The sequence below is a fragment of the Anolis sagrei genome, chromosome 6 (assembly GCF_037176765.1).
Source record: "Anolis sagrei isolate rAnoSag1 chromosome 6, rAnoSag1.mat, whole genome shotgun sequence".
Lineage (NCBI taxonomy): Eukaryota > Metazoa > Chordata > Lepidosauria > Squamata > Dactyloidae > Anolis > Anolis sagrei.
In genome coordinates, this window is record NC_090026.1 from 96,406,908 (window position 1) to 96,428,943 (window position 22,036).

At 38.3% G+C, this 22,036-nt stretch overlaps 1 long non-coding RNA gene across 4 annotated transcripts in view; it reads right to left on the bottom strand.

The window, feature by feature from the left end:
• Positions 1–22,036, bottom strand: part of LOC132778803 (uncharacterized) — a 151,072-nt gene that overhangs the window by 98,439 nt on the left and 30,597 nt on the right. The window contains exon 1 of one of the 4 annotated variants that reach the window (XR_010910200.1): positions 9,195–9,620. The exons of the other annotated variants lie outside the window; for them this stretch is intronic. This is a non-coding gene — a long non-coding RNA (uncharacterized lncRNA). Of the gene's footprint in view, positions 1–9,194; positions 9,621–22,036 lie in introns of those variants that run through there. 4 annotated transcript variants of the gene reach the window in all.

The following is a 22,036-nucleotide window of genomic DNA, read 5'->3' on the forward strand; positions in this document are numbered from 1 at the left end:
TGGTTCATACATCACCTATCTTCATGATTCCATCTCCCCTTATGAATCGGCATGGGCTGTAAGATGCACTGGAGAGGCCCCCTTCTCGCTTCCACCACCGTCATAGGCACGGCTGGAGGGGAGGAGGGAGACAACCTTCTTGGTGGTGGCTCCTTGACTTTGGAACACCCTCCCCAGGAAGATTAGGCTAGCCTCATTCACTGTCCTCCTCCCATAGGTACCTGAAAACCTGGATGTTTTAACAAGCATTCAAGAATGACCAGTCCCTAAGCTGCCAGATAGTACTCTGTTTTGCACTTCATCTACTTCCCCGGCTCTATAGTGCACTGTTTGCACTATCTCTTGCCCAGCCCTTCTTAGCTTGGACATGCCCATTTTAGTAATCCTGGCCACTGTTTGATGGAGCTCCATTGCAATTGGTTTTATACTTTTGTTTTAGGATGTTTTATCTGAGTTGTTGTATTTTATGATGCTTTTGTTTTATGGATTGTTTTTGCTTGTATGTTTTGTGGACACAATGTCCCATATGTAAGCCACCCTAAGTCCCTTTGGGGAGATGGTGATGGGGTAAAAGAATAAAGTTATTATTATTATTATTATTATTATTATTATTCTACAATGAAATTTGCAATTTTACCCATCATCATTTCTCATGAAATTTTCAACAAGGAATGAAACATTTCCTAATGGAGTGGGGAATTTACTTTTCCATGAATCAAAATGCAAAAAAAAAAAAAAAAGATTTCAAATTGTATTTAGAGGTCAAAGTAGAAATCTAAAATAGCTGCTGTAAGAGTAAACTATACCAGGAAAAAAAGTTGAAATAAAGAGAAGAAACATACTGGGCACAATTTAGGAGAGTATCTCTCCCCTACCCCCAAGCACTACTTCTTGTGCACATGTTTTTAGTTGTTCCTTGTGTCGGATCTCCTATTGTGGGTTGCAAAATGTGTGCCTCTCTCAAGGCACATGCAGATTTCTGTCAAAGACTTTCAAATAATTGGACCCCTCACACCTTCAGCACTGTTTCCTCTTTTTGTGCTGTTAACTATTAAAGAAACAAAGGAAATTAAATGATAAAAGTGAATAAAAATAACCCTGAGACTTCTACTGTGAAACTTCCTTTATTTTCCAAGGTAATGCAGCCCATATGGTTTTTTACTTAAACTAGCACAAGGGCTCTCTTACAATGCCTGGCAATAGCCTCCTTATGATGTGAATTTAGGTTCCTTATAGTACCACTGCTCCTTTGAAATATGGTAAAGAAATAAGGATGAGATTGCCACTAACTTCCTTTGTGCTATAAAACACAAAGGGTCATAGGTTGCTGTCTTGCATTAGTAAACCATGTCTGCATAGTGGACTTATTACTCAGTTGCTGTAGGGAAATTGCACAACACATGGCTGGATTCACAGCAGAACCACTGCATCCAGCAGTTAATTCGGTCAATGGGATAATGTTCCAAATTTTGGAGATGTGGACAGGCTGGATGACCCACACTGTTCATACAAACAACAGGCCCATCATTGGATCACTGCCTTCTAGAGGTTTGCTGGCAATGTCACATTTCTGGACATATGGCCTTTCACCTTCTTTCCGTTGATTTCTTGTATGTGTAACTTTTTTCTCCCCATCCCAACCATAATTGGAACATGACTTGATGTGTGATTTTCCTGCTTCTTGGCAGGGGATTGGACTGCATGGCCCATGAAGTTTCTTCCAACTCTATGATTCTACAATGATTAGAACTTGCTATTTTTGACAATGTAAAGATGCTATGTCCCATTGAATTCAACTGAGCTTTCAAATATGCATGCATAGAGAGGATTAGCGTGTTGGTTGTTTTGATCATTATCATAATCAATGTCTTCCTCCTCTCCTCCTACTTTTTCTCCTTTTCCATTTTCTCCTCTTAACAGCATACTGCAATTGTTATTTTGGATAATATTATTTTTGATACAACCTGATTGTAAAAGAGAAAAGAAAATATGGACAGAGAGAAGCAATGGTTAATGGCAGAAACTCAATAGAAGTAAGAATTTGGAAAATGTTCTCATTTTTTTGAAAACCTTATTTGGTTTTTAAAAACAGGTTGAGATGGTATTAAAAACTCCTATTTCTAGGACACAGGTTTTGACTCTGAAGTCTCTGTGCTTGGGATGCTCAACCTATAATAATCCTGGGTCTTTCATATTAACATGTGCATGGTCACCTCTCTTTTATTTGTAAAGCAGTCTTCACATAAATAATATTTGAAGGGGTCTTAAGTCTAAATTACACAAGAGAGCATCTTTTTTCACATTTGTTGGTTGGATACTATTAAAGAACAAGAAAAAAGGGTTCCAATATTTTAACTGAAATGTCCGGAATGTAGTGTTCACCTATTTTCCACATTCTTTTTTGGAACAATCACATGAACCATGCAGGCATATCTGCACATAAAATAACTTTGTTGCACAGACAAATATGGTTTCCACATGGGTAAAAAAATACGTCCAGCCTTTAAACATCTTTAGTGCCACATGAGACAAAAAGACAGTACACCAATGGGGAAAAACTGAGACCTGTTTGACATCTTTTACCTCTTTACTAAATGAGTTAATATCCTTCCCTTTTATACTGGGGAAATCTATGCCAAGTGATACTGAATAATTTGCCCAAGACCACACAAGGATTCAAGATCATAATGAAGGCCAGCCTGCAAATACTTTTTATCTGTCTTCAATACCAATAAGGAAGTAAAGTATTTGAATGAAGACTGTCAAATAAAAGAAAGAAGGAGCTGAAATAATCAAGGGACAGATGTGGCACTAGAATCCTCACAATTTAAAGCAGGGCAGCTCATAATTGAAACTACAGACAGTCCCTGAGTTACAAACATCTGACTTACAAATGACTCATAGATAAGAATGGAGGGTGAGACAACAGGAAGTGAGAGAAATCTACCTCTAGGAAGGGAAATTCACTCCTGAAAGAGTTATCATGGGGAAAAGATATCTCCACTGAAGCATTCTGACCAAACCTTGTTTACACAAAAAGCCTAATTTTTCAAAGGAACAGAAAGCGAGGTGAAATCCTCTGAACTGGGGCAGAGGCAGCAAAACTAACACCTTTCCTTTTGATCAAATGGACATTTTCTCGAGTATCAAAAAAAGACTACCAAAGCAAAAGTATTCTCTGTAGTGAGAGTGAACACAGGTTTGGGTGATTGTTGTACATATTTGTGTATAATCTCCTGTATAAGTTAAAGGCAGATTAATACCAAAATTATGGATTTTGATATGACTTATGAATATGTCAGGGGTCATTCGACTGAGACACTCCCACCATCATTTTCCTGCTTAGGCATTCAAAAAGACCAGAAGTGGCACATGGTGAAGAGAGTAGACAGTGTCTGTGCTTCATTTAGGTTCTCCTGAGATGGACTAAGGTCTTGCCTTCCACCTGAGATGGAGCTGGTTCCTAATTTTGATAAAGATTTAAGGTACTGCCTTTATATATATGCATGGATATATCAACTCATGTTTTTGGGTTCAATTTTTGACTCAGATTTCTAGACTTCTACATGAGTGTATATAATAATTAGAATGCAATAAAGCAAGTGGACTTGTGCTATTTTCCGCTTGGAGACATTTCCTGATACTTTGGAATATGTCAGAATGGAGAAGAGATAGCTGCTAGAGAAAAAGTAGTGGCAAAGAACAATTGTTATCTATGATTTTATTCATTTGCTAAAAGCACTGATAGGGGAGGAGGTTGTATTTCTCACATGACAATTAGACAAAAATAATAGAACCCTTGACTTTTAAAAACAAAACATGAATGTCCATGCTTGCAAGATTATAATTTCTACAGGGAGGTGAAAAGGGCCCCTTACCTCTCTCTATAGATATCCATGATGTACTAATACTGTAGTACTATAAATCTTGAAAAAAAAATGGAATAACTATTTCGCGACTTCAGGAAATAAAGCCCGACTGCTCATTGGAGGGAAGAATAGTAGAGGCAAAGATGAAGTATTTTGGCTACATCATGAGAAGAAAGGAAAGCTTAGAGAAGACAATTATGCTGGGGAAAATGGAAGAAAAAAGGAAGATGGGCCGACCAAGGGCAAGATGGGTGGATGGCATCCTTGAAGTGACTGGATTGACCTTGAAGGAGCTGGGGGTGGTGATGGCTGACAAGGAGCTCTGGCATGGGCTGGTCCATGAGGGCACGAAGAGTCAAAAATAACTGAACGAATGAACAACAAATTTGGTGACTACAATTTCCAGAAACCCATATTGTTTTTGTTTGCTAGGAATTTTGGACATTGTCATTTCAAAACTAATTTTTCCACACCCTACTTTGAACACAAATGGTTTTAACACCCCAGCCTCTGAAATGGAGCTTCTCCCATGTTTCTGCACAGAACACAACTGCCCCCTGTCAAGGATTAGAGGATTAAATGGCTCACTGATCTGACACAATATAGAAATTCCTCAGGTGTTTTTGCCCATAAAGGTCTTTTGCCAGATGAAACCTCTTCAGAATATAGGCTGTTCAAATTGCACTCTGTTCTGGATTTTTTCCAAATGCTGCATTGTGTCTGGAATTTCAGCCTATAGCCATTTGCACCAGTCCACTGGTGTTTATCTAATGGTTTCTTTTTTTTTCTTTCCTTTTTAAAGCATATTTTGCTTTGACATGGTGCTAACATAATTTGCTGAGGAAGGACAAAAATATCAAAGTGTGTTCCAAACTTTTCTCTTGTTTAGAAATATATTTAGCCCAATCTAAACTCGCCTGATAGCAGAATGCTTTCTTCTTTTTTGTGTGATTGTTGGAGCAGATAGGGATCTTTATCCAAACTATTTATCCTAATCAACAGTTGGAAAAGAAGAATGTTAAATAAACTATTTGATTGAAATTCCTTGTTTCTGGATGTTTATCCCACTGTTGACAAAGGCCAGAGAATGTTTTACATCTTGGTGAGGGCGACTTGGAATGGAAGTGGGGTCTACATTTGCTGTTGTCAACTGGGCAAGAAACCCAGTTTGATTAACTACATTCATCATGTACCTTGCCAAAAGTTCAAATCACCCCATTCAAAAATATAAACTACTCAGATGAAATCAGAGCAGATTCAGACATCTCTCAGACCCCTTATACACTGCCATATGGCAGTGTAGACTAATATAAAGCAGTTCAAATCAGTTAATGTGGATTTTCTGCTTTGATAACCTGGATTATTTGGTAGTGTAGAAGGAGCCTCAGAAAGTGAAGCCTGAAACATTTTGACCTGAATCATGTTGGTGGCTTTCACTGACTTAACCCTAGGGATGCTAACATCTATGGCTATGAAAACATAAGTATTTTTCTGACCATTACACAAGGAGGTATCTTGTACCTTTCTGTGTAGAGCCCTACACCAGGCATTATCTAACCTCGCCCAGCATGAGCAAATACTGTGACCTGTCATGAAGGGCCCTTCCACACAGCCCTATATCCCAGAATATCATGGCAAAAAAATCCCACAATATCTGCTTTGAACTACTTTATCTGAGTCCACACTCAGATAATGTGGAATTTCCTGCCTTGATATTTGGGAATATGGGGCTGTGTGGAAGGGCCTGAAGTCTTCACTGGGGATACGCGAGTAATCCGCTTTAGAAGATATTTTATGCAGATATCCTTCATTCCATACTGCCTAGGCTGGATGTGAGGTTTGGCATTTCAGATTCTATTCTTTACTGATCAGTTCCAGGGAAATGTGCACATTTGCAATGCATGCAAAAAATCAATACAAGCATGCTTTAGTCTAGGTGGGAATTCTGCAGTTCTTCAGATGGTGTTGAACTTCTACTTCTCAATATTTTTCATCATTTTCATCACTATGCTGGCTTGAACTGCTGAGAGCCATAGTTCAACAACTTTTGCAGGATCCTACTTCTGTTTTAGTCATAGGACAATATGTATGTGTATACAGAATATGCATATTATCTGAAGATTTGAACCAAAATATATACATCCTTCTCATCAAAAACATCCAAAAATACAGAGGTGATTCTAGAGCTCTAGACATTTGGATGTGGGCAAAAATTGGATGCAGGGGTGAGGCTCAATTGATGTGCACATCCCTCATTTCTACTATTGCTCTAATACTTTTACTTCTTTTTCTTCTCCTCTTCCAGTCAGATTAGACTTCAGGAAGAACAGATATCTTGTTAAAAATAATGCAATCATGTGGTTATGAGTTTCTTAATGGTCTGTGCTTTCAACACATTCTAGAGAAGCCAACACACCAGACATGGCCAGTGTGGTTAAACACAGATGGAGCCACTGACATGTTTTCAAACTAGCAAGAAGTCAAAGTTATGCACATTTGACAGTCTTTAAAATGGCGCTCCATCATCAAAGGATGAAGATATGTCTGTGTAGACGTCCTACATCAGCATAAGATACCATTGCAATGGTGGAGGAATTGCCAGCAGAGCACTCTGCTTGCTTGCTGAACAGCTCACATCCCTGTGGAGATTTGAACCCTGATATCTGAGAGAACTGGTCCAATCACAATACCATAGATGTTTTAGAATGGCTAAAACAAATGTCCAAAACATTATCCAAGTTGAGGAAAATTGATGTTAAAATGTCAAATCAGGTTCAGTGTAACAAATATGAAATTCTACACATTAAGACAAAAAATCCTGACATTGCATGTACAGTAGTAGGACCATCAAACAAATCTGCAGGTTGGCCGATGACACTTTTGATCTGGTATATGGTTTTGATAAGAAGAAACACTTTGGTAAGACAAAGAATCTTACAATATATTTAAGAGTATCAAATGTATGATGATATGCTTTTCCTGCATGGCAGGGGGTTACACGGCATAGCCAATGTGGCCTCTTCCAACTCTATTATTCTATGCTTCTATATGAAATTAGACTACAAGTTGCTTAATCAGACACAGGACTTGTTTTTCTGCTACAGATTAACACAACTTCCTCCCTGGAAAAGGTCAATGGTGAACCTTTAGGAAAAAAAATGTAGTTTCACATGTCAACAGGCAACAAATGAAGGAATTTGCATTGTGTGTGCATCTGTGTTTAAGTTTCTTGTTTATTCAAACTTTATCTATATTGTACTTTTAATTTATTATCATCCAGTTATCTAAGTTCCATCCATAGACTGTCTTTTATATTAAAGCAATTTGTATGTCTATAGATAGATCCGTAGCTTTCTCAGAAACTAACTTCAACACATCAGCCTTACACAAAGGCAGTGGACCTCCCCATTCCCTGCGGAGATGTCTTAGTAAGAAAACTCCATGATAGGTTTGCTTTCTATTATTCACCTCCCTAAATAATAGACTTTCTGTAAGACAGAAATGATGTGAAGGGTGGTCCTGACTTTACCATATGTGGTCCTGACTTTATCATATCAATTGCATGCCACTTTTTTATCTGTAGTGGGTGCATGTCAGATATGCAACAGCAGGTTTGGCATGCAGTGGCAGGATACTATGGACATGTGTGTCTTTTTTGTTAGGCTTTTGTGTTTTGTAAGGCCTTGAATTTTGCCGTGAATATGCTGGAAAGTGCTTTGAGCCCCCCCCCCCCCCGGGGTTAGAAAAGCAGTATATAAATGAAGTAAATAACTAAATAAATAAATAAATTCTTCCTATAGATTTTTTATCTTTATACTTGATTGTCAAGAATGCATTCCTATGTTAGACTCCTAATTAGTCCCAATATAGCAGCCATCAGAATCAGCAGGAACAGTCTGTTACTGGGATAAATTGGGCAATGCCAGAAAGAAATAAGCACAAGCAAAGTAAAAGTATAATCTGAAAATAAGACATGTCAGAGATAGAGGAATGAATTGGAGAGTTCATTTTAACACATCATTTTGATATTAAAGATGATATCCTAACAGAGTACAACAGGAAGCAAATTAAGGCAGTACAACAGGAAGCAAATGGTTTTCTAATGCAATGCATTATAAGAGGACTATTCTAAAACATTACATTTGGAAAACTATGTACAGTAGGCCCTCAGATTCTATATCAATGGATTCAAACATCTATTGTTTGAATATGTGTGTGTGTGTGTTCCAAAAGCAAACCTTGATTTTGCCATTGTATATAAGGGACACAATTTTACTATGCTATTGTTTACTATAGAGCCCACCGTATATGAGATATTCTATTCCTCCTAATAAACATAATAATATACCCTTTGAGGTGCTACATTTGGAGGTGTTTGTAGCATATAGCACTGCCACATTGCTATTCACCTATTATGCAGATCACAGTGATACCCATAAAGGTTTCCTACTTTGCAAGGAACTATGTAATGCTATTCTTTTATTTATATTTTTAACATTAAAAATGCTTTTCTAGAGAAAGAAAAATGCTCTAATTGAAGCAATATGTGTGTGGTCTGGACTTGGGTTTGGTAGAACAAAGACTTTGAGAATAGTGCCAAACTGTATCACATTTTGGTGGTCTGATAATATGGACTCCTCCTCCCCCTTCTTTTTTTTTCACATTCCCTAACAACAACTGCCTTTCCTTAAGCATTTCCAACCTGGCAATTATTACTCAATTTGCAAGTGAACTGCCCATGAAACAAGATGCATCAACACATTTGGCACACATGATGCGCCAAAATGAATTAACAGTGTGAATAATAATGTGAGTGGAATGTCTTTTTTCCAGGGAAAAATTCTATCGGTCTGACAACCAGTCATCAGTCCTTAAAATAGCATGTACTTCTCAATCACCACCACAAGCCTTAGAGTCAGAGTCTGTGGACAGCCTGTTTCCTCTAAGTGCTATGTTAAGCTTGATTTCATACATCTTTCATTGCTCAGGCCATCCATGCAGTGAAGCCAACTGCCTGACAACAGCTCTTCTGAAGACATTAATAAAGTGCTGGAAGGGAATGAGGCATTACTCTTTTTGAATCCTCACTTTTTATTTTTCTTGTACCTATTTTGAATTCAAAGAAAATGTAATGTCAAAGGGTGCAATATTCCCTTCAGACCTTTATTCTCATAAATCCCTGTCTCACCATCCCCAACTCTCCAATTTTGTGCTTATTAAACTTACTAAACTTCAAAATAAAGTCCATGCCATACATTATTACCCTCATACGTTGTTTACTCAAATATTTATCATGTGGCATGGTTATATTGGCATTACACTTACAGGAACAGCATGGAACATCTTCACACCAGCACTCTTCACCACCACCAGGGATCTGCAGTGTTGCCGTGATGAAACCACGTGAGGAGGTTGTCTCACAATATGAAGCGCAATACAGATGTTTCCTCCTGCCATGTGAAGTGCTGTCATTCAGAAAGGCTTTTCAGCTGCCTCCATATGGGTGCCATAACATAGGAAGCATCCCGAGGGCATTTCTCCTGAACATCTGCTCTTTTGACTAGATTCCAAATTCACAAGGCCAGCTAGATGTTGGAAACAACAGGCACACATTCTGTGGGAAGACTGGCATCGTTTAGCTTTCTTCAGTGAAATATTTCTGGAGAGTGACAAGAGCAAGCTCTGAATTATGTTGGTAGTATCCCTCTCCCCTGTGTACGATGAGACATTGTACAGCTAGTGAATTATGGCTCTCTTCCAAAACCAGCTCCAGATTTTACTGTAGTTGTTTGCTAGAGCTAAGTATCAAGACTTTTTCAAGGGTGTTTGTCATTGTCTTCCTTTAACCGTTAGAGAACATGACCTGCCCAACCAGTGGGTTTCTATGGCTGAGGGGAAATTTGAAGGGTCTTCCAGAGCCCTAACCTAATATCCATACCACTACACCATGCTGCTTTTCACTGTTGTTTATGTAAGAAGGGCCCAAATGAAGACTGTACTGTTTTTGTTTGTTCTCATAGTTGAAAACGAAACAATGTCAGGATAATAATGTGAAAACCCTTTCATAGTAGGCCATCAAGTGTACTCTCAAGCAGATTTCTGTTTGAAGGCATTTTCTCTATAAAGAGTTGCTCTGTCCAGATCTGTTTTAATGATAAAGAATCATAAAAGGGAAAACCAGAGACCTTGACATTATTTGCCAATATTTGGCATTGGGATGTAATATATTGGATTTCTATTTACATCAGAGGAAATGTTTGCAAAGTTGCATCAAAATCTATAGACCAAAATTTGATGCAAATAAATCTTTTTGATGGGTATGTTTACTCTTGGGAGAAGAGAGATTGATAAGATACCCATTACCTTTTGAATGGTTTTGTGGCTGTTGCTGCTATGTCAACACTATCAGGGCCTATAATGTTCCAGGCACAAAGTGTTGATATGGAGTGGTCCTTGATAAGAATGATCTGTGTGTGTGTGGAACTTTCTTATTGATTTAGCTAAGTAGCATTTCCTGACCCTATCTACACTTGCCAAGAAGCAGCCTCTGACATAGGTCTGTTCTGTCAATTGTGGCACGGTGACTTTTCCAACTCACTCTCATGAATGATATTTGATACAACAGACAGTCATATAGAATCACAGAATCCTTGAGTTGGGCCATCCAGTCCAACCCCCTACCAAGCAGGAAAATCGTATTCAAATCACACCCCACAGATGGCCATTCAGCCTCTGTTTAAAAGCGTCCAAAGAAGGAGCCTCAACCACACTCCGGGCAATCTTAAGCAGTATCCCTGTCATTATTTCCTCATCATACTGGAGATTGCTCATAGAATTAAAACATCAGTCAGCTGAGTGCTGATAACAGAAGAACAGATCCCTGTTCCTCACAGCTGGTGCTATTCATAGAATCATAAAGTTGGAAGAGACCACATGGACCATCTAGTCCAACCCCCTGCCATGCAGGAAAAGCATAATCAAAGTACTCCAAAGTATTCAGTAAGTCTAGACTAGATGTTCATTATTCTTTTGCATTCTCTACTTTGTTGACTATGCCGGGATCATGAATATGAATGAGTCACAAATGCATATGTCTAGGTTATGCATTCATAACTGTAATCATATTTTAATGGTTGGACAGATGTGTAAATGTTTAATTCAAGTAATGTTTAGAAAGTTTACTTGTCAAGTTTTTTTACCTCAGAATGAGAAATACACATAGTAATCTAGATCAGTCTTTCATATAATACAATTATAGCATTATGATTCCACTTTAAGTGCCATGGTTCCATCTATGGAATCCCGATGTTTGTGGTTAGGGAGAGGCATTTAGAATTTCCAGACAGGAAGCTCTATATAACTCTCTAGGATTTCATAGGACATTGATTTGGCAATTAAGGTGGAATATAGTGCTATCATTAAGTAGAGTGAAGGGACCCAAGATACCCTCCAGATATATCACATCACACCCATAGGCAGGAAAGCCATAGAAATTGTATTCACGCACATCTGGAGGACACCAGTTTGAGAAAGTTTATTCCAGGGTGTCTCTAGTTTTGCCTCTTTGCAATCAACAGTTAAAAATTGCTAGTGGCTTCTACTCTTGTTCTCTTTTGCTCCATTTGAAAGATATTATTCTGGCATGCTAAACGAGCGCTAGTGATCTGGCAATGGGTCTGGGTTCTCCTTACTTCCTCTAATAAGTTTGGCGAGCCAGGAAAATATGATGCATTCTCTTTCCTCCTGCTAGTCTTTAGAGATTCCTTTCTCTTCCCCTGCAGTCATTCAAATATTGCATTTGTATGCATTTTTTAAAAATGATCTGCGTTTCTTAGCTTCCTGCCTGACTAAAGGGTCCACCACCTCTTCCCCGCTCTTGTGTGACCACAAGGTCAGGGAGAGGTTGTTGACTAACCCAGTTGTTTCCAGAATTCCTCATTCTTTCCATCTGAAGCCACTTAATCTCACATTGGATTCCTTTGATTATGAGCTTGTTAACCTTCTTTCTAAGTTATCATTTTCCATTTGTTATTCTATAGCAGGCACACTATTTTAAGAAAGAAACACATTTTTCCAAAACTTTATTATGCAGCCCTATAGATATTGTTGGACCACACTGGTCAGCATTCTTTGCCATTGGGTAATGGCTAGAATACTGGGCTTGAATAAGAAAGACTTGGATCCAAAAGCACTACTAAATTATAATGAAAAATGTTATGGCATCTTAAAGACTAATATATTTATAATGATGTAAGATCATCCATTGTATGACCTGTCTTCCCAAAGTATATATCCTCAAGGTCTCAACACTGGGGGTGGAGAATCGAAGGCTAGCTTTTAGGTAACCAAGGGAAATGAAATGCAAAGGAATATATGCAGTGATAATTACATCTAAACTTAATTAGTTGTAACATTACTGCAGTGATTGCTCATAGTGTTTGTAGGCATTATAAATATCACTCAGCCATGAAACTGACTTTGGGCCCTTCCACACAGCCCTATATTCCAGACTATCAAGGCAGAAAATCCCACAATAGCTGTTTTGAACTGGATGGCCTTCCACACAGCCATATAACCCAGAGTATCAAGGCAGGAAATCCCCCAATATATACTTTCAGCTGGGTTATCTGAGTGCACACTGCCATATATTCTGAGTTATATGACTGTGTGGAAAGGCTCTTGGTTATCTGAATTCATACTCAGGGCCCTTCCACACAGACATATAACCCAGAATATCAAGACAGAAAATCTCAAAGTATCTGCTCTGAATTGGATTATCGGAGCTCACACTGCCATATATTCCAGTTCAAAGCAGAGAACGTGGGATTTTATTCAGCTGTGTGGAAGGGGCCTCAGATAATGTAAAATTTTCTGCCTTAATATTCTGTGATATAGGGCTTAAACAAGCAATGCAAGGAAGTGGAAGAGGACAACAGAATAGGAAGGACCAGAGACCTCTTCCAGAAAATTGGAGGTAAATTTCAGGCAAAAATTGGCATGAAAAGAAACAAAGATGGCAGGGGCCTAACAGAAGCTGAAGAGATCAAGAGAAGGTGGCGAGACTATACAGAAGATCTTTATAGGAAGGATAATAACATCGAGGATAGTTTTGATGGTGTGGTGAATGAATTAGAACCAGACATCCTGAGGAGTGAGGTTGAATGGGCCTTAAGAAGCATTGCTAACAACAAGGCAGCAGGAGATGACGGGATCCCAGCTGAACTGGTTAAAATCTTGAAAAAGGATGCTGTCAAGGTGATGCATGCCATATGTCAGCAAATATAGAAAACACAAGAATGGCCATCAGACTGGAAAAAATCAACTAATATCCCCATACCAAAAAAGGGAAATGCTAAAGACTGCTCAAACTTCCATACAGTGGCTGTTATTTCTCATGCCAGTATGGTAATGCTCAAGATCCTGCAAGGAAGACCCCAGCAATCCCCGGAGAGAGAGTTGCCAGATGTTCAAGCTGGGTTCAGAAAAGGCAGAGGAATGAGAGACCAAATTGCCAATATCCGCTGGATAATGGAGAAAGGCAGGGAGTTTCAGAAAAACATCTAGTTCTGTTTCATTGACTATTCCAAAGCCTTTGACTGTGTGGATCATAATAAATTGTGGCAAGTTCTTGGTGGTATGGGCATGCCAAATCACCTTATCTCTCTCCTGAGGAATCTGTATAAGGACCAAGTAGCAACAGTCAGAACTGACCATGGAACAACAGAGTAGTTCAAGATTGGGAAAGGCATATAGCAGGGTTGTATACTCTCACCCAACCTATTCAAGTGGTATGCAGAACACATCATGTGATGTGCAGGGCTTGATGAATGCAAGGCTGGGGTGAAAATTGCTGGAAGAAACCTTAACAACCTTAGATATGCAGATGACATCACTTTGATGACCGAAAGCAAGGAGGAGCTGAGGAGCCTTCTAATCAAGGTGAAAGAAGAAAGCTCAAGCTGGGTTGCAGTTAAACATAAAAAAAACCAAGATTATGGCAACAAGAATGATAGACAACTGGGAAATAAAGGGAGAAAATGTGGAGGCTGTGACAGACTTTGTATTTCTAGGTGCAAAGATTACTGCAGACGCAAACTGAAACCAGGAAATCAGGAGACGCTTACTTCTTGGGAGGAGAGCAATGTCCAATCTTGATAAAATAGTGAAGAATAGAGACATACTGGCAACAAAGCTCTGTATAGTGAGCTCTGGTGTGGACTGGTCCATGAAGTCACAAAGAATCAGACTACTGAACAAATGAACAACAACAAGGGCTGTGTGGAAGAGTTCTTTCTGATCCTAGACCAGAAACAAACTTAAATCCCATTTATTTCAGTGTTTTTTCATTATAGTAAATGTGCAAGTGAAAAAACCTCAGGGCCTCCTTTCTCCCTAATTTTTACGGCTATTGGGGTGAAACTTACTATAATGGTAGAACACATTTACCACTGTAAGCCCATCATGTTTTAGAATTTTTCACTTATCCACAGAGTTTTGTGGAATTTTCAAAGTTTTTATAAACAACATTTTAAAAAAACTACAAAAGCTATTTCCTTGAATGTTCTGTATGACACAAGATAACACCAGGGGATCATTCCCTCCCCCCAACTTTGAGAAATATTCATATATCTACTGATATTAGGAAATTTTTAAAAAAGTTTTAACAATTTTTTAAAAGCCACAACAGTTATCTCATTGAATGTCTCTCATATTAACCAATAGAACTTCCATTTAGGGATTTCTTCTCAGCTCACCATAGAGATTTACTTACTAGAAGTATCAGTCAGTTCTTCTCTTTGCAGATTCAACAGTTTATTGGAACTCTGGCTGGCTGCTGCTATGGAGGGACAAATCTCTCTGCTATCCTGTTTGGGGCTTTCTTATGTGAGCAGAATTCTGGGAAAAGTAGTTTAGGGCAGGGTCTTTTGAATTCTCTGGCATTGAGGTCCTTGCCTTCTCAAACTATATTTCCCAGAATTCTGTGCTTTCTCAGTCTCTTTCCCAGTGAACTCTGCTTTCTACCTGCTGCTTCCCTCTCGTAATGGCCAGAGATAATTAATTTAAAGAGGAAAGGCAGCCTTTTTGGCTTTGCCTTGCTTGCTTGTGCTGAACATCAAACTGACTTTCATGTTTTGAGGTTTACAAAATTCAAACAATAAAGTATTAAGTTTTGATTCTTAAGTTTTTTGCACCGGTCATACCTATACGTTGGATATTGTGTTGTAAGTATGAGGACTAATAATAATTTTGCATGGATGATTACCATAATTGTCCAGTAGGGATCTCCCTGATATTGAAAAAAACAGATGCTAATTGAGACTCTTGGGACCCTGATTCAAAAATCAGAATATCACCAACGTAAATGTTATTTTCCAAGCAGTCATCCTTTTCTGTGGTTTTGCATTGTTGTGGCATTGAAGGCTGTGTGGTGGTGATTGGAATGTGAAGGTGGAGTGTTCTTTTTGTGATGTGTGCTGGGGAAAGCATTTAATTTCATTGTACAATGACAATAAAGTTATTCTATTCTTAGCAGTAGGAAATAAGTAGAAGTCACTAAGTGGTTTGTTACAGGAATTCGATTTTAATTTATTTCTGGCATCAATAGGAGAGACAGTAATAAAATAAGGAAATATTTGGCCAGAAGGAATAGTGGTTCAGCCGGACGTTTCAATGCCATTCCCAATATATGCAAATTTTACTCTCAATTTATAGTGAATACTAGCTGTCCCCTGCCACGCATTGCTGTGGCCCAGTCTGTTGATCTGGAAAATAAAGTAATGAGAAAGTGTTGGTTTCTAATATATGTAATTTTTATGCCTGTGGGTAAACAGTATTTCTTGCTGTTTGAAGTGGAGAGTATCTGGTTTGCCCACCCTGGAACATGCAACATATCATTGTCCTTCTTTAAGAGTCCCTTTCAAATCTATGATACTATAACTGTGTGTGTGTGTGAATCATCTCTCTCTCTCTCTCTCTCTTTCTATCTATGGCTAGATGACTCTTTGTCAGGAGGACTTTGATTATGTTTTCTTGCCCTGATGAAGGGAGTTGGATTGGATGGCCATAAGTATTTTCTGTTGGTCCTGGGGGTTCTGTGTGGAAAGTTTGCCCCGATTCTGTTGTTCGTGGGGTTCAGAATGCTCTTTGATTGTAGGTGAACTGTGAATCCCAGTGACTACAACTCCCAAATGTCAAGGTCTATTTCCCCAAAACTCCATCTATGTTCATATCTGGGCGTATTGAGAGCTTGTGCCAAGTTTGGTCCAGATCCATCATTGTTTGAGTTCACAGTGCTCTCTGGATGTAGGTGAACTACAGCTCCCAAATTAGGAGCCCCCGGTGGTGCAGTGGGTTAAACCCCTGTGCCGGCAGGACCGAAGACCCACAGGTTGCAGTTTCGAATCTGGGGAGAGGCAGATGAGCTCCCTCTATCAGCTCCAGCTCTTCATGCGGGGACATGAGAGAAGCCTCCCACAAGGATGATAAAAACATCAAATCATCCAGGCGTCTCCTGGGCAACGACCTTGCAGACGGCCAATTCTCTCACACCAGAAGCGACTTGCTCCTGACACAACAAAAAAAACCCCTCCCAAATTCAAGGTCAATGCCCACCAACCCCTTCCAATGTTTTCTGTTGGTCATGGGAGTTCTGTGTGCCAAGTTTGGTTCAATTCCATCGTTGATGGAGCTCAGAATGTTCTTTGATTGTAGGTGAACTATAAATTCTAGCAACTACAACTCCCAAATGACAAAATCATAATTTTTGAGTGATGGTCACTCCTTGTGTTGTGATACGTTTTGTTGCCAAATTTGGTGTGATTTTGTTCATTGGTTCTTTTGTTTTTAAGGTACTCATTATGCACAGAGCATATATATATATATATATATATATATATATATATATATATATATATATATGAGAGAGAGAGAGGGAGAGAGAGTCAGTCAGGAGCAGACTTAAAAACGTTCTCAAGAGTCAGAACTGCAAACATGAAACTGAGACAATGAAAAATGTTCTTGGCCCTGAAGTTTATGAGCATATTGACATTGGACAGTGGAGACACATAGACAGAGATGTATTGTACCACATGGTTTACTAACTCAAATTATGAGGTGTCAGGGACTCCATGGAGTACATCGATGACACTGTATTCTGGGCTTCCTCTCCGAATCTTGTGATCTAATTTCTTTACTTTTCACTGCTTTCCAAGGGGGCTGTCTCTGGCACACAACAAATATATAGCTACTGCAAGGGGCCCCTGGCCTGGGGATTTGGGACAGATATGTGATAGAAAATATGAGCAAGAAACATTTCATGAATATATATCAAAAGTTGGGAAAGTCATTTTTTGGGCTGCAATTTCCAGAATCCTTCAGTCAACATAATGTTGGTTGTTGGATTTAGGAAAAATTAACTTTTTTCAAGCAGTGTCATACACTTTTGTCATTTCCAACAGGAGTCAAAATTAGTATGGATTTATCAACTACAGTGTGGGCCAATGAGTCCAAGCAGTTGTTAGACTTCTTGTTTTTTAAGTGCAGAAAGAATATTATTCACTATTCATTCTTTTCTTATAGTTGGGGAACTTCTCTGGAAGGAATAATGGGCAATGTTTACATGCTTTTCCTCTAATTTTTGAATGTCGCGATAATATTGTGGAACAATTATTCTGTAGAGAAAACAACTGTGTGATTTTTTTTCATAGAAAAAACAAGTTTTCTCTGAAGAGTAATTCCAGCACAATACTTTAGAATGCTTGAATATAGGAGAATACTGCACAGGAAAATTTGTTTTTTCACCAAAAGAGAAATACTCACATGCATGGATGAAATATTCATGAACATACATCCTAAGTTCAACCTGCCCCCCTCCTCCTTTCTGCAATGCAACCACAACGTTCTGCAATTACATTTTTAAAGGCATATGATCTTGTTTTTTCTACAGTTCAGAAATTTATAACTTTTTCACATTTCAACCTAGAAACAGGCCACTTTCTTTGAATTTCTATTACCAAATTTGATATTGTTGAGGAATTGTTTTGTACAGAACTTTAAAAGATTTTTAAAATGTTTGTAACATAAAATGTCCAATTTTACATGACTGGCAACTATTTTTTTTAAAAAAAATCAAAGAACTATTTTAGCAGATGACCACCTAATAATTGTAATGATAACAGTCTGATGTCTTTCCCCCTGGGATTCCAAATCTAAAATATTACCAGGTTTATTCCTTGTGCGGCCATATGTGGCAAGAATTCTGTTCTTGCTAATTTGATAGGCAAACCCTAAATTCAGAATGAATCATTAGAATGAAAAATTGAAATCTCATATTAGTATCAGCTCTTCGGATTGGCATTTTGCAAGCTTTTCCATCTTTGTTTGGGTTATCTTTTAAGCTTTGCCTTGGCTGACATCCCAGAAAGGAATTGGATGATACTAAGGATATTCTGCAAACATTTTTCTTTCTGTGAGTGTGTTTGGCACTAGTGCATTCTGACATAACTCACAACACACTAGGAGGATCCCCCCCCCCCCATATTAAACAAATAAGAATCAAACTACATGCTAGGGTTGGTTAGCAAATAGGTCACGCAAGACATCCAAAACTTAGTGTATTTGTGTGTGCCCTCCCCTTGGAGATTCTAAAAATGTAGCACTTTTAATAAGGAATTAATTAGCTTATAAGCGACATACCATGTAAGACATACTAGATAAAAAAATTGGATGATTTTTTAAAAATACCAACCCATTGTTAAGTTAAAGAAAGAACAGAAATGGGCTGCAAGATGTCAGGTGCTTAACTATCTCTACTCATTGGGAAAGCTACAGTGTTTGGGCTATAAAGATTTCAAAAAACTGGATGATATCATACTGTACCCAACCATAAAATAAAGAAACCAGAAAACAAAGCGTGGTATTAAAGGGCCAGTATTTGACCTATTTATTTAATTATTAATTGAAACTGTTTTACAAGATTAAGAAACCCCTATTCTAGCCCCAAAGGAAGCCACAGAACCCAGGGAGGCTATTTCAGAGGCCCACCCTTTTCCCACATTGGGTGCTTACCAAATCAACTTTAATATTTTTATCATGCCACTGATAACATATTTCTGGAAGAGTTGATCATGATTGAATTCAAAAGAATCTGACAAGAGGGGCAGCCTCCAATATATAAAGAACTCTGTCTCTCATCACATCCTAGGGAGACTCACATCCTAGGGAGGTTGGCCATTCATCACTTTCAGTATTGAAGACAATTGCTGATGGAGAATGAAGCTGCATTTATGCCTTGCTGGAGAGCTCCTAATACATCAAAATACAATATAATCCTGAATGATTGTGCTTCTTAAGTGGAAGTGGGAAATATTTGGGAGAAACTCCCATTGCTTTCAAACTGAGTACCACATCTTCAGAACTCTGTAAAACACTTCATTTCAATAAACGTAAATGTTTGCTTTAAAAATATAAAGAGTAAATCTATAAAGTCCAGTCCTGCAAACTTTAAATACTATAAGTAATGGGCTAGCCATCTGTATGAACAGATACTTATAAGTATTTATTTATTTATTTATTTTATTTACAGTTCTTATATTCCGCCCTTCTCACCCCGCAGGGGACTCAGGGCGGATTACAGTAAACACATATATGGCAAACATTCAATGCCAGTTTGACAAACAACATTTAACAGACAAAGGCTATTTAACTTTTTTTCTGGCCACCAGGGGAGCTGCTGCTTTTCATCGTCCATCAACGACACTGATGAAGTTCTTCCGCATTCCACATTCCCCGGAGTCTTCTTTCTTTATGGCCTCATAAATTAGTTAAATTTAGCCTCCCACACAAGGTGGTACCTTATTTTCCTACTTGACAGATGCAACTGTCTTTCGGGTTGCAAAGGTCAACAACGGGCTACACAATGGCTGGACACCCACTCCAGCCCGGGCTGGCTTCGAACTCATGACCTTTTGGTCAGAGTGATCTTAATGCAGCTGACACTCAGCCAGCTGCACCACAATCCCGGTAGACAGTCCTTTGGTCTGATCCAGCATGGCTCTTGTTAGGATGTTTTCCCACTAGCATTTTAGAATGGAGGCCAATCATATTTATTTATTTATTTATTTACGGCATTTATATACCGCCCTTCTCACCCTGAAGGGGACTCAGAGCAGCTTACAATATATATATTCATACAATGTATTATATTATTACCATAGTACAATATCAGTATATATTACTATATTGTACTATACCATTATATTGTAATATTATTAGTAATATTACATGTAATGTAAATATATAATTATAATTATAATATTGAATTATTATTACTAGTATTATATTGTATTACATTATAATATTATAAATATTATATGTATATACAATATACTATATTATATTATTAGTAAAGACAAGATGGAAATGTAATGAACTACATTTCCCAGAATTCCACAAAAGCAACTCTGAAGATTGGCATTTGATAGTCTCCATTCTGTAACACTTGTGTGGAAATGTCCTTAGATTCATTTGTTCTAATAAATACAATATAATTCCAAGTTTTGTTCAAGGTGGAGAAATTACCTCACGAAACACAAATGCAGAAAAAGCATGAAGCTATGAAGTATACCACCATTTTGTGTGTGTCTATTTAGGATATAAAGATTACAGTCTGATTTTCCCAGTACTCTGAATACATTTCTCTGCATATGTAGCTCTTAAATCAGTATAAGAGCTGCTCTGATAAGTCTGGTATACTTATCTTTACACTCTTTGAAACAAATCTTTGAGTTTGACAAAATAAAAAATTGAAGCAGAACAGAACAAGTTGGATACAAAGTCCTTCACACTACAGTTACGTCAAATTGATTCCCTTTTAACCCCCATGGAATCATGGTGTTTGAAGTTTAGGAAGGAGCATTTAGAATTTTCAGCCAGATAGCTTGAATGCCTCCCCAAACTACAAACCTTGGGATTTTTTGGATGCCACCAGGACAGCTAAAATGATATCAAGGCTTTATAACTCTGCAGGGTGAAAAGGTTCCAGATCCTAACTATCATGAATAGTCACCACTTTCCTTTAATGAAGCAAGCTTTTCTTATCTCTTATTTTAAGCTACTTCCTATTGCACCCTTCAAAAGACACTTCTGAGGAGTGAAGAAAATGCTCCTGTGTGTTGAGCAACCCTCTGTAATGACTTGCAACTGGAAGAGGATGCTGGCAAAACCCAAGGATCCTCTCTCTTTGTGCTTAATGACTCTCTGTTCCATTCATTCAACCCCCTGTTGGATTTATTTGTATTCTACATGGAAGATATTTTTCTTTCATTCTAATCTGGAATGCAATGTAAACACTACACTGCCCTTTGAAATAAAATCCCCTACTACCTTTTGTTAGCTCTCCCAAGCTGTAATGTTTGTGGCCATCAGATGTGTTATCCTAAGAGGCCTGAATTCCCAAGTCCAACTTCTGGAAGCTACTGCCTGAGATTTACGATGCCCTCTCCCCTGATTCGAACAAAGATAATTGGAAAGGCACATGTACCAACTTCCAGTGTGTGTGTGTATGTGTTATTTGAAATCCCCTGAGCACTTCCAATTAGAAAACAACTTTTTGACTTAATATCCTTCAATTGTTAAAAACTTGCGTCACTGAGAGATCACAGTGAAGTGTGGCGGTCCCAGCACATTGGCACTTGATGTGACGGGATGTGATTGTTCCACATTTAGACTGGAAAGGGTTAGGAACTCTGCTTCCCAATGTGCTTAATGCATAAAAAGAAAATTGGACCCTTGAGCCAGAGTCAATGATCTAACTGAGTGAAAAATGTTTGCAGGTTAACAAGGGCAACCATTCCTCGCTGCAATTCCCACTGGGGATGAATGACAAAAAAGACCAATAAAACTCAGGCTTGGGATTATTTATTAACCTGTTTTCTTTCTAGAAAATAGATGTTACATTAGATCTTGGAAGACATAATTTTTTCAAAATGAGCCATTTGGAGGTGGGAGGAGTCATTAACAAACAAATCTCCCCTGTTTGTGAAGTTGTCATAATAAAAATATTGTTAGCAAAAAGTGGATGGTTTCTGAATAAGGCAGTTGGGAGAGCCAACACTTGCTTCTCCACAGGATGAAAGAGCAACTTGTCAGAATTCAACAAAGCTGTTTTG